We start from the raw sequence: 16,897 nt of genomic DNA on the forward strand, positions 1-16,897 counted from the left end.
GCCGATCCGATCCGCGCGAGCGCCGCGCGCCGCCGCTCTGCCGCTCGAGAGCCGTACTCGCTGCCGCGAGCGCGCTCCGCCGCTGCGAACCGCCGCCGCGCGCCGCAGCGCCGCCTGCGCGAGCCGTCGCGCCGCGCAGCGCCGCGCGCAACCGGAGCTCACGCGAACCGCCAGACGAGCCCCGATCCTACCGCTGCCGCTGCAGCGAGCAGCCGCCCGCCGCCGCTCGCCGCGCGCCGCGAACCGTCGCCCGCGCTGCGCCGCCGCGCGAACCTGATCTCGCGCGAGCCGGCGCAAGCCGCCGCTTGCTGCTGCGAGCCGCCGCTTGGCGCTGCGAACCGCCGCGCGCTGCGCCGCAGCGCCGCTGCGCGCGTTGTCGCCGCGCCGCCGCCGCCACACCCGCTTCACCGCCGACGCCCGCGTGCTGCCGCTGCTCGCGACCTGCCCGAGCTAGGCTGCACCGAGCTCACCTGCCCGCCCGCCGCCGAGCCGGCCGCCGAGCCGCCGCGAGCCTGCACTCGACTCGCCGCGCCGAGCCAGCCCGCACCGGACTCGCTGATCCGGTCGTGGTCCTGCACCGAGCAAGTTGCACCGACCGCCGTGATCCTGCACGACCAGCGCTGCCGAGCCGGATCATCTCGAGCCACCGAGTCAGGCCACCTCGGGCGAACGGCACTAAGGCCCCGCCGCCAGCGGCGAAGGTAGCTTTTCCATTTGATCCTCGGTTCCTTATTTCTTACAGTACTCTTTTCGTATTGCCTCCACCGCGCCGGGTTAGATAGGTGAGTGAGACAGATTGAGAGAACGACGAAACAAAGACGAGCGTCTTACTGTCCGCACGAAATGGGGACGCCCGACGCGTGTGAGCATTCCAGTGGGAGTTACCCCATTCGACGGCGTGCGCACCCTCGACCCACCTCGGACGACTTGGAGGGCTGGTTCGACCCAGCTTTGCGACCCCGTCCCCGCTCCGGGTTGGCTCTCATAGCTTGTCGGCGCATTGCACGTACCAGAGTAGGACCATCATCCTCGTTATCGTCATACATACATTTCTGTTCTCCGCATATCCATCGGTTGACGTTGTGGACGTGAACCGATTAGTTAGTGATACGACACCGAGTTCCTACCCTCGGTGACGGTCGGACGCCGTTGAGACGACGTCCGGCATCAAATTGGTATCAGAGCCAGGCTGCGGTCGCCCACAGCACGTCTCCGACGTCGCATCGCATGTAGCGCATCGCATCCATCGATTTTACGTGCATTCATATAGGTACCCAGGGAATGGCCGTAGAGACGCGATCCGCACGGATGGCGCAACGCGGAGGTTCTACCTCCCCGCGACGAGTCGAACCGTCGCGAGACGAGAGAGGTAACGAGATTGCCCTCTCGGGACCTCAACCGGCCTCGCCGGTTGCGGATCCTACCTTACACCATGTCGAGGACACGCCGGTCCCACCCGACGTCACGGGTGCCCCAGGCGCATCGAGATCACCGGCATCGCCCGGTGGTTCACGCCGATCACAGCACTCCCCACGCGGCACACCGCGCGTCCTCGATGACTCCCGATCGAGTGACTCCGAAGACCGGGATACCACGAGACGACGACCACACGGGAAATCTCCCGTCGTCGAGTACACCCCCAGAGCGACCCCTGCACGGGGTAGAGGACGAGGACGAAGAGGCGCCACTCGCCAGTACCCGCCAAGAGAAGAACTTCCGGAAGACCAAGGAGCTCATCGTCGCGCATCGGCAGCTAGGACGGAGCGCTTGGAGCGGATGCTAGCCGACACCCGAGTGTCCGAGCACGGAGTTGAGGCGGGACCGGTTGCCCGAGGCCCCCCTCGCCCCCCTTACGGGGCTGGTAGACCCGAATACCGTGGTCACCCCGACCCGGACCTCGCTGATGATTACGAGGTCCCTGATCGCCCATTTTACGGCGTACCGCCACCGGTACGCCTAGCTAGGGAACCCGCGCGCGACCCACAAGATGTCCGCGCTTGGGACATGCATCGCCCGCGGGACGACTACGCCCGTGGCTACGACGGGGACCCTTATGCTCGACCTGATCTCCCTATACGTCAGTACGAGCGCGACCCGAGCCGTGACTATCCGGCTCGTCGGTTCGACCCCGTCCCTCCCCGTGGTCCGCGGTTCGACGAACCACCGGCACGGCGCGAGGACTACCCACGGCCGCCACCCCCGCCATATTACGGGGCTGACGGTGCATACCCACCACCACATCGTCCGGTGCCTTTGGACCGAGCACCGCGGGATGGTCGTCCCTACCACGGGGACGACCGCGGACACGACCCATTCCCGCCCCGTCGCCCCATGGACCAGCGACGAGGGGACTATCCCGTGCCCGAGCGGCACTAGGATGACGACGAGCATCGGCGCGAGGAGCATCGTGCACGCATCCAGAGGAGTGTGCGCGCCGACGTACCCGTCTACGAGGGCTCGAGGAAGCCCAAGGAGTTCATTGACTGGGAATCAAAAATGAACTCGTATTTCAGGTGGTACAGGATGGATGACGACCTTTGCGTCGAGTACGCGGAGACACGGCTTGACGGACAAGCCAAGATCTTCTGGGAGAATGAGCAATTCTCGGCCGAACGACGAGGACAGGCCATCATGTCGTGGGCAGAAATGGCGCGGAAGCTAAGGAACAAGTACGTTCCTCGTCAGTACCAGATGACACTCTTCCTCTCGTGGCTCGACCTTAAGCAAGGTCGACTCCCGGTGTCGGAGTACATCGAGGCTTTCGAGGAATGCCGGATGCGTTGCCGTTTCGTGGAGGATCCCCGCGTCATCATCGGCCTCTTCGCCCACGGCCTTCGGCCCGCCTTGCGCAGCAAGGTCCTCGACTGCCAACCGGCAGAGGTCGACGAGGCATACCACCTAGTGGAACACCTGGATCCGCCCGTCGAAGACGCCCCGGCGCCCAACGCGCACACCGCGCCGCGAGTTCCTACGGTTCGGCCTGCACCCGCTCGTTCCACCCTACCCGCGACCACTCGGGTCACACCGGTCACCGGGGGCCAAGGAACGACCCCAACCACCTCAGTGGGGTCTACCCCGCAAGCCCGGGCCTCGACCGGCGATGCCCCGGCCCGTAGCGCTGCACCAAGTCAAGCACACATCACGTGCTACAAGTGCCAAGGACGAGGGCACCGGGCACACCAATGCCCATCTACACTTTTGATTGATGTCGGGGAAACCGAACAGGATTATTGCGATGGAGCCGACGTACCCCCGGAGGACCACTATCACGGGAACGAGGAATGCGCCCTTGAATACGAGGAGCCCGATGGACAGATAGGATTCATCCAGATCATCGAGGCGCGAGGAGCCCCACCCGTGACAGGCCGTGCGTCCGTCCGGCCGTTGGCCAACATCGCTGTCGACACACCCGGCAGCAGTAGAGATAGGGCATCACCGCGGGTTGACAAACCCGCTAGACTTCCACAGGCTGCTCATCAGCCGACACCGTTCGTTGATGCGGCCACCGCACATCGATCTTCTACACCTACATCAAGATCAACGGCAAGGCGTGCAAGGTGATCGTGGATAGCGGTAGTTGCATCAACGCGATCTCAGATACTATGGTCAGCGGCTTAGGGTTGACTTCGATAGAGCACCCCACGCCGTACGACGTTTCATGGATCGACGCTTCATCACTATCTGTGAAGCGTCAGTGCCGCGTCCCCCTGAAGGTGAACACCTACGCCGAGGACGTACTCTGTGATGTACTACCCATGAAGGTGGGTAGCATCATCCTCGGTCGACCATGGTTATATGATCACGACGTCACCTTAGCAGGGCGCGTGAACACCTGCTCCTTTATGCACCAGGGACGACGAGTTACGTGGCACCCGTACACCACGAAGCCGGCCAGCAAGCCGGCCGCGACCCGACCAGTAGGGTTAGTGATAGTCCGAGGACCCTTATTCACTCGCGACCTTGGCCGCGAGGGTGACGATACGCCTTTGTGTCTAGCCGTCACCCTTGACGTCCCTGCTGACAGTGCAGTGATCCCTCGCACCCCAGAGGTTGAGGCTCTCCTATCGGAGTTCGGAGATGTCTTCCCGGAAGAGCTACTGCGGATTACCCCGATGAGGAACATACAGCATGCAATCGACTTGGTGCCCGGCGTCACTTCGAACCTACCGCATTACCGCATGGAGCCGCTGGCACGAGGAGTTGCTACGGCAAGTGAGGGAGCTTTTGGAGAAGGGCCTCATTCAGGAGAGCATGAGCCCCTGCGCAGTACCCGCTCTCCTAGCGCCGAAGAAGGATGGCACGTGGCGCATGTGTTGCGATAGCCGTGCCATCAACAAGATAACGGTCAAGTACCGTTTTCCCATTCCGCGTGTGCAGGATCTATTCGACATGATGGCAGGATCCACTATCTTCTCCCAGATAGACTTGAGGAGTGGATACCATCAGGTACAGATCCGTCCTGGCGACGAATGGAAGACCGCCTTTAAGATAAAGGACGGTTTATATGAGTGGAGGGTTATGCCTTTCGGCCTCTCCAACGCGCCCAGTACCTTCCAACGTCTCATGAACGAGGTACTGTGCGCCTTCATAGGAAGTTCGTGGTCGTCTACTGACGACATCCTCGCTCTACAGCAGATCCAGAGACGAGCATGCGGACCACCTTCGGCAGGTCTGCACCATCCTACGGCAGGAGCAGCTCTACGCCCACCCCAAGAAGTGTAGCTTCCTTGCGTCCGAGGTTGCCTTCTTAGGGTTCATCGTGTCCGCCCAGGGCGTTGCCGCCGACCCGGAGAAGGTCCGGGCCATCACGTCGTGGCCGACCCCGGCAAGCATGCACGACGTTAGGAGTTTCATAGGACTGGCGACTTTCTATAGATTTATTCATACGGAACTTCAGTTCCGCACGCACCATCACCGATCGCCTCAAGGAGGAGTCGTTCGCCTGGACACCGGCAGCAGAGAGAGCTTTCCAGCAGATAAAGCTCATGATGACACAGGCGCCGGTACTACGGCTTCCCGACTTCGGGAAAGTGTTCGAGGTTACATGCGATGCCTCAGGTATCGGCATCGGAGGCGTCCTCAGCCAGGAGGGCCACCCCGTCGAGTTCTTCAGCGAGAAGCTGAATGATGCAAAGCTTCGATACTCCACGTACGACAAGGAGTTCTGCGCGGTCATCCAAGCCTTACGGCATTGGAGACACTACCTCCTATCATCGGAGTTCGTGCTCTTCTCGGATCACGAGGCGCTCAAGTACCTGCACTCGCAGAAATCGAGCGATCGGCACGCCGGTGGGTCGAGTACCTACAGGATTACACCTTCGTCATCAAGCACAAGAAGGGCAAGGATAACGTCGTAGCCGACGCCCTCAGCCGGAGAACTCACGTGCTCAACGTCATGAAGGTGACAGTCTTGGGGTTCGAGACCATCCGAGATGGGTACGATAACTGCCCTAATTTCGGCCCCATCATCGCGGAAGTCCGACGAGGACCATCCCAGGATTACAAGGACTATGTCCTTACTGACGGATACCTGTTCTTTAAGAACAGATTGTGCGTACCCCGCACATCACTACGTGACTTCCTCACTTGGGAATGTCACGCCGGAGGCCTTAGCGGTCATTTTGGCCACGACAAGACGATCGCCGCCATGGAAGGCCAATTCTACTGGCCTTCCCTAAAGCGCGATGTTGGCAACATAGTTGCCCAGTGCCGTGTATGTGCCTTGGCCAAGCAGGTCAAGAAGAGCGTCGGACTTTATACCCCATTGCCGACACCGAAGCGTCCCTGGGACGACGTGAGCATGGACTTCGTCTTGGGACTGCCCCGCACCGCGAGGCACCACGACTCCATCATGGTAGTCGTGGATAGGTTTTCGAAGATGGCCCACTTCGTGCCCTGCGCGAAGACATCTGACGCCGTGAAGGTCGCCCAGATCTTCTTCCGAGAGATCGTGCGCCTCCATGGCCTGCCATCCTCGATCGTGTCCGATCGTGACGTGCGCTTCACGAGTTACTTCTGGAGGATCCTGTGGAGCCTCTTGGGCACGAAGCTCAAGTTCTCGACTGCCTACCATCCGCAGACCGACGGTCAGATGGAGGTGGTCAATCATAGCTTGGGCAACCTACTACGTTCCCTCGTAGGCGAACACCTCGCGTCTTGGGATCTTGTCATACCACGCGCTGAGTTTGCATACAACTCCTCGGTGAACAGAACCACCGGGTTGAGCCCCTTTGAGATCGCCTACGGCCAGGCACCCCGTCGACCCCTAGACCTAGCCTCCATAGATCCTCATGTTAGGGTTTCCGAGGACGCACTTGCATTTGCCCAGCATGTCTCTGCATTACATCATCGCATTCATGATAGGATCACACAGTAAAATGCATTGTACAAGCAAGCCTCCGACTTGCATCGCCGACCTAGAGCATTTGACGTGGGAGACCTAGTGATGGTCAGACTCAGGCCGGAGAGATACTCTCCCGGGATGGCAACGAAGCTGCATGCTCGTAGCGCCGGGCCGTTCCGGATCCTCCGCAGAGTGGGCGACAACGCGTATGTCGTCGAAATTCCTCCTACGTGGGGAATAGGCTCCACATTCAATGTGGCGGACCTAGCTCAGTACCGGGCACCTTCTTCCTCCCCACCCCCGGCCTCTCTAGACCCCTTCAGCGTGAGTGAGTTTGCCGCGACCACTCCCCTGATTGTTTCACCCGATAGGCACGAGGCAATCGATTGTGTACTGCAGGAGGTAATTGACCATGCAGGTGGGAAAGCATCGAGGAGATTCCTGGTACGTTGGGCGGGCCACACCTGCGCAGACGACACGTGGATTGCAGAACAGGAGCTCCGACGCCTCCGTCCTGACCTCCTTCCACCGTCACCGATCCTCCACCCTGACTCGCCGGAGTCGAGTCCTTCCCACCCCGGGAGGGTTGATGGCGCATCACCACCGGTCGTCATCGAGCCAGCAGCAGAGGAGCAGCAGGACGTCCCCGACTCAGCACCCGAGGAGCCGTCACTACCCAGCTCGCCACCGAGACGAGTCCAGCTACCACGACGAGCCGCCGCAGCAACACGGGATCCCGCATTCCGTTACTCGGCATGACGCGGACGCCGCCCACCGGAGCACACCGATACCGTCAGTTACTTTATTCTATAGTTTTTCACTTTATTCGTATTGTCGTGTAGCGGGGGAAGGGCCCATATGAGGAACCCCTCTCCCCCCCCTTTTTTCTATGTTAGGCCTGACAAGCCTTTTTCCATACTTTCTTTCCTTATTTTCCTTTCCTTTTCTTTGTGTTTTTGGACTTAAGGAAGGGCCCATCTTCACCCATATATAAGGGGAAGAGGTGGGCGCTTCCCTCACCTTTGACCTAAATTAGAAGTTGCACCTTTGGAAGGGAAGGGGTCAGGTCGTGGAGAAGAAGAGAAGAAAGAAGAAGAGGAAGAAAGAAGGAGAAGAAGGAGAGGGAGAACAGGGAGGAGGCGAGTTGCACCAGCCCGCGCCCCGCCGCGGCGAGCCGGCCGCAGCCGCCGCCTGCCAGGCGCCACGCGCGCCGCGCGGCGCGCGCGCGCCGGCGCTGCCGCGCGCGAAAGCGCCGCGCGCCGCGCGCGCTGCAGCCGCAGCGCCGCTCCGCCGCGCCGCCGCCCGCTGCTGCGCCGCTGCCGCAGCGCGCTCGCCGCGCCGCGCGCGCGCCGCGCGCGCCGCCGCGCCGCGCCGCGCTGCCGCTGCCGGCGCCGCTGCGCGGCGCTGCGCAGCGCTGCCTGCGCGCGCGCCGCCGCGCCAGCGCAGCGCGCCGCGGGCGAACCGCGCGAACGCGCGAGCCCGATCCTACCGCTGCTCCTGCAGCCACGAAGCCGCTCCGCCGCGCGAACTGCCGCGCCGCACAGCGCCGCTGCGCGAATCGATCCCGCGAGCGCGCGCGCCGCCGCTTCGCTGCCGCTCCGATAGCCGTACCGCTGCCGCGAGCCGCCGCTCGGCCGCTGCGAACCGCCGCGCGTGCGCAGCGCCGCTGCGCGAAGCCGTCGCGCCGCGCAGCGCCGCGCGCCGAACCGGAGCCACGCGAACGCCGCGCGAGCCCGATCCTACGCTGCCGCTGCAGCGCGAGCAGCCGCTCCGGCCGCCGCTCCGCCGCGCGAACTATCGCGCCGCCGCACTGCGCCGCCCGCGCGAACCTGATCTCGCGCGAGCCGCGCGCAAGCCGCCGCTTCTGCTGCTGCGAGCCGCGCTCCGGCCGCTGCGAACCGCCGCGCGCGTGCCGCCAGCGCCGCTGCACGTGCTGTCGCGCCGCGCGCGCGCCGCCACACCCGTCTCCACCGTCGACGCTCCGCACGTGCTGCCGCTGCTTCCGCGACCTGCCCGAGCTAGGCTGCACCGAGCTCACCTGCCCCGCCCGCCGTCGAGCCGGCCGTCGAGCCGCCGCGAGCCTGCACTGACCTCGCCTGCGCCGAGCCAGCCCGCACCGGACTCCGCTGATCCGGTCGTGGTCCTGCACCGAGCAAGTTGCACCGACCGCCGTGATCCTGCACGACTGGTGCGCTGCCGAGCCGGATCATCTCGAGCCACCGAGTCAGGCCACCTCGGGCGAACGGCACTAAAGCCCCCGTCGCCAGCGCGACGAAGGTAGCTTTTCCATTTGATCCTCGGTTCCTTATTTCTTACAGTACTCTTTCGTATTGCCTCCACCGCGCTCGGGTTAGATAGGTGAGTGAGACAGATTGAGAGAACGACGAAACAAAGACGAGCGTCTTACCTGTCCGGTACGAGTCGGGACGCCCCGACGCGTGTGAGCATTCCAGTGGGAGTTACCCCATTCGACGGCGTGCGCACCCTCGACCCACCTCGGACGACTTGGAGGGCTGGTTCGACCCAGCTTGGCGACCCCGTCCCCGCTCCGGGTTGGCTCTCATAGCTTGTCGGCGCATTGCACGTACCAGAGTAGGACCATCATCCTCGTTATCGTCATACATACATTTCTGTTCTCCGCATATCCATCGGTTGACGTCGTGGACGTGAACCGATTAGTTAGTGATACGACACCGAGTTCCTACCCTCGGTGACGGTCGGACGCCGTTGAGACGACGTCTGGCATCACACCCCATGCCGCCCAGGACTGCCTCCCAAGGCCGCCCAAGGCAGCCGCCCCAGGCTGCCAGGGCAGCCCGCCCTAGGCCGCCTAATGCTGCCGCCCAGGCCGCCCAAGGCTGCCGCCCAAAGCAGCCACCCCAAGCCGCTAGGGCAGCCCGCCCTAGGCCGCCAAGGCTGTCGAAGGCCGCCCGTCCTAGGCTGCCCAAGGTCGCAGCCAAGGGCTGCCGCCCAAGGCAGCCACCCCAGGCCACTAGGGCAGCCCGCCCTAGGCCGCCCAAGACACCACCCCAGGCCGCCCAGGGCAGCCCGCCCTAGGCCACCCAAGGCCGCCACCCCAAGACCGCCCAGGGCCGCCGTCCAAGGGCGCCCACAACCGCCACCTCAGACTGCCCAGGACGGTGCCCCCGCCCGCTTACTCCATCCGTGCTTGTTCATCCGTCTCGCTCTCCATCAGGGCCGTACAATGCCCAAAACGCCCAATCTTATTGTCCAGTGGGCCTCTTCATCCACTACGGCGTCTCGCTTAATGCCCGGATTTGCACAGACTTGTCGCGACCAGAATTTCCCGCAGCCTCTTCATCCACTACGGTGTCGAGGTACGCCTGAACTCTTTGATGTTGAAGTGTTCTCCATCCAGTATTCGACGAGAAGTCTCCACCGCCAACAGATTTGTTTTGATTTGGATTTTCCTAAAATTCTCTTCAAGAGTTTCTATCGTGACGTGAATTCGGGTATTGATTTTGGCGCTTCGGCATCGACGAGGATCGGAGCTGCACCACCAATATTTCTTTAGTTTTAAACTCCGAGTTTGACCGTGTGGATTTTTGTGGTCTGTTTATCCCTCCCATACCCAATCCATCCATTGCCTTCCACCCGTCCTTATCATTTCTCTGTTCCTCCAATCGTCCTACATCAGAGTGGTTTGGGAGCAAAGATTCACGTCGGGGTAATGGTGGCGGATGGTGGTTTCGAGACATGGCAGGTGCCGGACTGTCATTGATGGCGGCTTGGTGGCAGCGGCCTTTGGAAGAGGCAGGTGGTGGCGCGAGGCAAGTGGTGGCGCGCTGCAGGCAAGGCGGAGGAGCGCGGCGCGGCAAGCGTATGCGGGCGTTACGCGGCGCAGCGGCTGTGGCATGGAGGGCTCGGTTTGGCACAAGGATGCATCGCGGCAGTGATGCTGCACGACTGCTCTGAGCGCGGCGTGACGGGCAGCGCGGCGGTAATGAGCCCAGCGCTGTGGGCGCGGCGTAGAGGCGCGGCGTTCGAAACGCGATGCGGCGGGCTGGCGCCCTGAGATAGTCGATGCTGCAAGGGGGGCGGCAGCACGATGAAGAGGGACAGCGGAGGTTGATCCATGGCTTGTATCAGGGGGAGGGGCACAGTGCACCGAGAGGACTGGTGCAGATCGCGTGGGCGGCGAGCGGTCACCGAACGACGGTAAATGCTCGTTGGCGGTGGCAGACTCATCGAGGGGACACAGACGTGGTCACGTCGTGACGGAGCAGGCAGCAGGGACTCTCACGGTGCGGGCTTGCAGCGGCAAGGGTGGCGTGCTGGCGAGGCGCGCTCACGGTGCGGCGAGGCGAAGCGAGAACGCAAGGGCAGCAGTGGCATCGGGCGTGGCAGATCATGCGGCTGCGGCTCGGGTGCAACTTGTCGTCACGGGTGACTACGGCCATTGAGCGTGATGGGCGGCCTTGGAGACGGCGACAGCTGTGATGCAATCTGGCGATGCAGACAGCGGCGGCGGCTCGAGCACGACTGGCGGCGGCTGGCTTCCCTGGATCCCCTTCCTTCCCCCTTCTCTCCTCTCCTTCCTCCATCCTCTCTTCTTCCCTTGGAACGTGACCCCCTTCTTTCTCAACGAGAATGGAACTTCTTCAAAATTATCAAAACGAGGGTAGTCGTTCTAGGGCACCCATCCTTCCCATATATAGGGGTGTGCATGGGTGTCCCTTAAACCCTAATTCAAAGACACAAGATGAAAAAAGAGGGAGAAAGAGAAAGAGAGGGGGGTTGAAAGGAAAGAGGCGAGGAGGGAGATCCTTATAGGATGAACCTCCCTTGCTACAAAGGGCCACGACAAGGTTTAAAACATTGAACAATGAAGCTTAAAACCTAAAGCGAATGAAAGCGATAAACATAAAGCCGAAGATACGGTGCCCGTTACCCTGAATACCTGAATCCAGGCGTTCTGACCGTCACCTTGGCCTGCCGGGCGGGCTGAACGCGTACTAGTGGTGACGTCAGGGTTGACAGTGGCATCTCCGAAGGTGTTTCCACGGCTGCGGATGGTGCTGCGCCATCAACTTTTGATTCTAATCTTTTCAGGAATGTAGGAGCCACCCGTGGTGGTTTGAGTAGAGCTAATGAAGTGAGGTAGAATGATGTACTTTTCTCTAGATATGTGATGGAGGACCATCTTGGAGACGACACGCTGGGACGTCATCAGCCACATCGAGCAGCTCATGCCGACGCTCGCCACCCGGGGTTCAAGTACCCCCCGCGTAAGCGTCCCTATCTTTTCTTGTGTTCGTTTACGTTTTGCTTGTGTCTTTGGATTTTATGGATTGGGCCAATGTTGGGCCCCGTCCTTCGTCTTTCCTTATATTTTCATTTGTATTTAAAATTTGGAAGGAGAGGCCGAACCACGTCTCGCGACGGTTCGTCCTCTCCCCACGTTCACTTGGCACCCATCCTCACTATATAAGGGGATGGTATGCCCAAGGAACTCTTTGGAGTCATTTGTTGAAAATTTCAAGCTTGTGTCTCCCCATATCATAGAGAGTAGAGTAGGAGTGATGGGGGACCATCACGACGACACCGCCACGGGACGCGTTCATCCACGCCGAGCCGCTCGTACCAACGCACGTGACCCAGCATTCAAGTACTCGTCATAAGTCTTTACTATTTCTCTGTTTTGCTTGTTGAGATAAATGTTCGGACCCGGCCATGTGTTCGGCCTCGTCCCTCGTCCTCTCTTGTTTTATGTCCCGTCTCTTTGTTACGTGTAAGAGGAGGGCCACGTCATGCGACGGACCCCTCCTCCCATTATGGCTCCTTGGCACCCTTCCCCCACCTATATAAGGGGAAGGCATGCCCCAAGGGCTGTAGAGAGTCTTTGAAGAAAACAAAAATCATCCTTTTGCAATGTTCCGTTCAATTTTCTATCGTTGAGTTACTTTTAGTAAGGGGTCGTCCTCCTCCTCCAGCCATCTCTTCAACTTCCAGGAACGTCCAGTCCCCGCCCTGAAGATCTGTGGAGCTCGTTGCTATCGCCGGACGAAGATCATAGCAGCTGCAACGTCGAGATCGCCACGGTATTTCCACACGCTCTCGGACGTCTGCCTGCGTCGTTCACCGACTGGTCACTCTCGCCATAACCGCGCCCATCCGGTCGGGCGCCTGGTACAATTCTTAAGTTTCCTCGTCGCCTGATACGACCGCCGCCGGCCGTTTAAAGGGGCGACAGCCTGCTTCTGCAGCCTCCGGATCAGTTCCCACGCTCGGACCTTACCAGGAGCCTGTCCGTCACCAGTTCCTCCCCGCGGGAATCTTTTCACCGGCCAACCTCAGGTCTTCGCTTGCCAAGAGCCCGCCCCAAGCCCGGGCCTAGCTCGTTCTCTGTTTCGACCGTGATAGTTGTTGTCGACACGCGTCGTCTGCCGTCCAGGAATTGCTTGGGCACCGCGCACTCACGACTTTTGGTCGCCGACCCTTTCGGTTACCTGCAGTCCGTGCGTCGATGCTTGGGCCCGTGAACCGCGGACCGTGGACCGCGCGAGCGTGCCACGACCTCGTCGCTTCCTCCCAGCCGGGTCGCTCTCTCGTGCGTGGTCAGAGGGACCAAGCGTGCTGGTAGCCTAGCCGCGAGCGCGGCTTGCTCCCACCGCCTGCGGACCAACCCATCGTCTTGGGCCCTTAGTACGACCGGTCTCCTGCCTCCGGCCAGCGTCTTTCGGACGACCAGAAATTCACCACCCGCACTGTCCGATTGTGCGATCTCCCGACTGTTTGCCAGGATTGTGAAATTCTCTCTCGACTGTCCGATTGTGGAATTCTTTCTCGACTATTCGCCAGGATCATGGCCGCCAGGAATTGCACCTGACCAGAGTTACGGTCGCCAGGCACTGCGCCTGACCAGGTTTGTCACTCCTCTCTTTCCCCTCCTGATTTAACAGTATTATTACTCTCTTGTAGTGCTGTCTTTCCCTATCGAATTCCGCTGCCGCTTAGTTCAGTCGTTTGAATAGGCTAGCCACCACCGTCGAGTGTTAGGAAATTTCATTGCGGTTGACGATCTGATTATTGCGTCGAGGGTAAACTCCTTTGGGCCGTCATACGCCCCTCTCGGCTTGCCTGTCCGTTTGAACCTGCGGGTCACCCGGAGTCGATCCGGATCTAATCGTTGTCTTAGGATTTACTGTTTCGTCGCCCCACCGTCGGCCCATCCCTTCGCTCTCGAGGGTTTCAAAATGCGCATTCTGCATTTTAATTAGATACCCATCGAGCATCTCAGTGATGTAATCCGAGCCGACGATCCCGGCCACCCCGTATTACATCAAGGAGGACCGGCTAGCCTCACCCACGTCCAGATCACTCCATGGTTTAGAGCCCACGTTCTCTCGTCGAGATCACTCCGAGGGAACGTGTTCAAGCGTGCCGTCGACATCTCTCCGGTATGGATAAAGATTCAAGTACGTCGTCTGCGCTTCGTCAAGAAGACTCCGTCGTCGAGATCACTCCGGAGGAGCCCGAAGGTCCAAGACCACCGTTGACACACCCCGCATCGAGGAATCCCTTCAGAGCCACCACCGAGCATCTCCAAGACCCCTCAAGAAACACTTCTTGGGGATTTCTTGCGGCTGTTACGAATCAAGAACTCCTACCGGGCACCAAGTTCATCATCAATCCCTGTCTCCTTCCATCCCTCCCCCTCGCCTGATCATTCCCCACCTCCATCCACCTTCCATCCATCCTTGGTTTTGCTCCACCGTCCATACCACCATTCCTTCCCGTTTCTTGAACCTTCATCCACGTCCGCGCCCCTCCAAACCCATCTTCTTGCCCACCGCTATCCTCCCCCTTTCCTTTCATTTCTTTCTTTGTCGCCCATACCTGCCATCCCCTGCCTTTCTTGATCCTCGCCTTTACCCATCCGTCGTCGCCCCTTCCTCCCTCGCCCGTCTCACCCTCTACACAACTCTCCTGCCGCCCCCGTTCCTGCTTTCCCCGCATTCCCGCCGGTCGTCCTCACCACGCCGCCCTCTCACCCTGCCACCCTCACCCACCGGCCCATCGTCCCTCCTTCCTCACCGTTCATCCCACCCTATCCCCTGCCTTTCTCGCCAGCCCGACATATCCTCCATCCGTCCAGCCTCCGCCCCCCCGCACGCTAACCACAGCCCCGCGCGCGCACGGCCCTGCCACGACCTGCCTCGCGCGCTCGCGCGGCCGTCCACCATTCCTATCTTTGGCGTCCACCCACTGCACGTGCCCGTGGACTGACTACCCTGCGGACGACATCTTGCCTCACCGTCTCTGTGATTTTCCCCCGCGCGACGACCGTGTGCATGGCAAGCTGAATCCCTGAACGTTTCGTGCCTTTGTCGGCTGGTGCTCGCGCCGTGCTCCCGGTAGCCCGCGGCGCTCGGTGTCTGCGACTCTGCAGCGTCACGAACCGCTCCTTCACCCCATTCATCGTGATTACTGATCATCCTCCGAGCGATCACCTGGTTGGCACCACCGACCCGGAATCAGCCGTGTTTGATTGGTCTTCTCCGTCGGCATCACCCGTACTTCATCGATTATTTGAAAGGAACCTGTTCGCCGTGGACTAGCATTACTCAGGTATCTTCTCGTTTTCTCTCCATCCTACCAGTATCATTACTTTCTGTAGTCTCGTCGTCCGCTATCGCGTCCTCTACCATAATTTCATTAAGAATCTCGGATAGGATAGCCACCTTCGTCGAGTGTAGGAGTTCATGTGGTTGACGGATAGCCATCGTCTTAGACGCAGAACACTCCAGGGCCATCAAAAGCCCCTCTCGTCGTAGTCGTCTAGTAGTTCTTGTGGGTCATTGGGAGTTTGATCTCAAGATCATTCTCTCCTCTCTGACCGATACGGGTTGGGCCATTATCCGTTGATCCTCCGCTGCTCATTTGTTTTCATACTTCATCGCTTCGCATTTCACGGAATTGCATCATATCCCTGTGACGTAATACGAGCCGATCGATCCCAGCCGACCGTATTACATCATATTGGTATCAGAGCCGTTCGTGTTAGCTTTCGCTTAACACGGTCGGTAGTATATCACTAGAAATCTGGATTGACTTGTGCACGTCATATTTCGAAAGGCATTTTATATTACGTCGTACACGTCATATCATCACATCCATCACGTGCATACCCCTAGACATCTTAGGTTGTGGATGGTTGACCATAGCATGGTTCATACGCGAGCCCAGTGTCGGGATGCCGACTACATTGAACGGGACGATGATCGTGATCACGATCTCGTCATAGGAGATCCTCTGCTAGAGGAACCATTACGCGAACGTCCTCCGAACAAACCGGTGGATCTTGAGGAGGTGCCTATTCCTCCTCCACTATCTAAGGAACCCGCCACTCGGGTTCCGAGGCATCCAGCTGAACCGGCGCCCGCATCACCTCGAGCTTCAAAAGACCGGAGATCTTCTACCGCCATCCCTACTCGTAGCGCACCGGTAGAAGAGCCCTATGACGAACCCTTGGCTCGTGAGATTCCCCGACGACCGGGCAAGGCTCCCATGCAGGAGCCTCCTGTCCCGAAATACTGACCACGAGACCCTGAGGTCCCACCACCTCGCTACCGATGAGCTGACGAATGGGAGCATGATCGCGATGACCATCGACGATCCCCTCCCCAGGAGTATCACCGCGATGACCAACGAAGATCCCCACCACGGGAGTACGACCGCGACGACCGACGGAGATCTCTTCCTCGGGAGGAGAGGCCAGCACCCCGCTACTACCCCGCACCGGATCCATACGAGTAGGCCCTAGCACCACCCCGAGCACCATTGAGATACGCGCCGAACTATGACCACGCACCACGTCAGGATCATTACCCCGACAACGTTCATCAGTACTGGAGACACCCCAACCATTCTCCCCACCGAGAAGAGGCTTACACGCCACGGCATCCCTCGCCGCCGAGACGGCCTTATCGTGACGACTACACGGATGAACGACCATACTACCATCCGGCACCCTGTCATGACGCCTACTACGAGGACCGTCCAGATTATGTCCATCCCCGAGGTGCACCTCGTCGCCCTCCTGCCCGTCGTCCCGATGACGAACACGAGCGATGACGAGAGGCACATTGCGCGATGATACAAAAGAGCGTGCGAATGGAAGTGTCGATCTTTGAATGGTCTAGGAACCCTAAAGATTATACAGATTGGGAGTCGGAGCTGGAAAGTTATTTCCAGTGGTACCGCATGGATGACGACCTATGTCGCTTACGCCGAGGCCCGACTTAGAGGACAAGCGAAAATCTTTTGGAAGAACGAGAAGGAGGCCGCACGACAAAGAGGAGATCCTCCCTTCACTTGGGATGACATGTCACGTAAGCTTAAGGATAAGTATATCCCAAAGCTTTACATGACACGTCTCATGCTAAAGTGGATGGATCTCAAACAGGGGAAGCGCAAGGTATCAGATTGTATCGAAGAATTCGAAGAGTTCCGAATGTGATGTAAATTTGTGGATAGCCCACAAATTCAGATCGCATTCTTTGTACACGGGCTTCGTCCAGACTTGGGGGC

This window comes from Wolffia australiana, chromosome 20 (genome assembly GCF_029677425.1).
Source record: "Wolffia australiana isolate 7733 chromosome 20, ASM2967742v1".
NCBI classification, from domain to species: Eukaryota; Viridiplantae; Streptophyta; class Magnoliopsida; order Alismatales; family Araceae; genus Wolffia; species Wolffia australiana.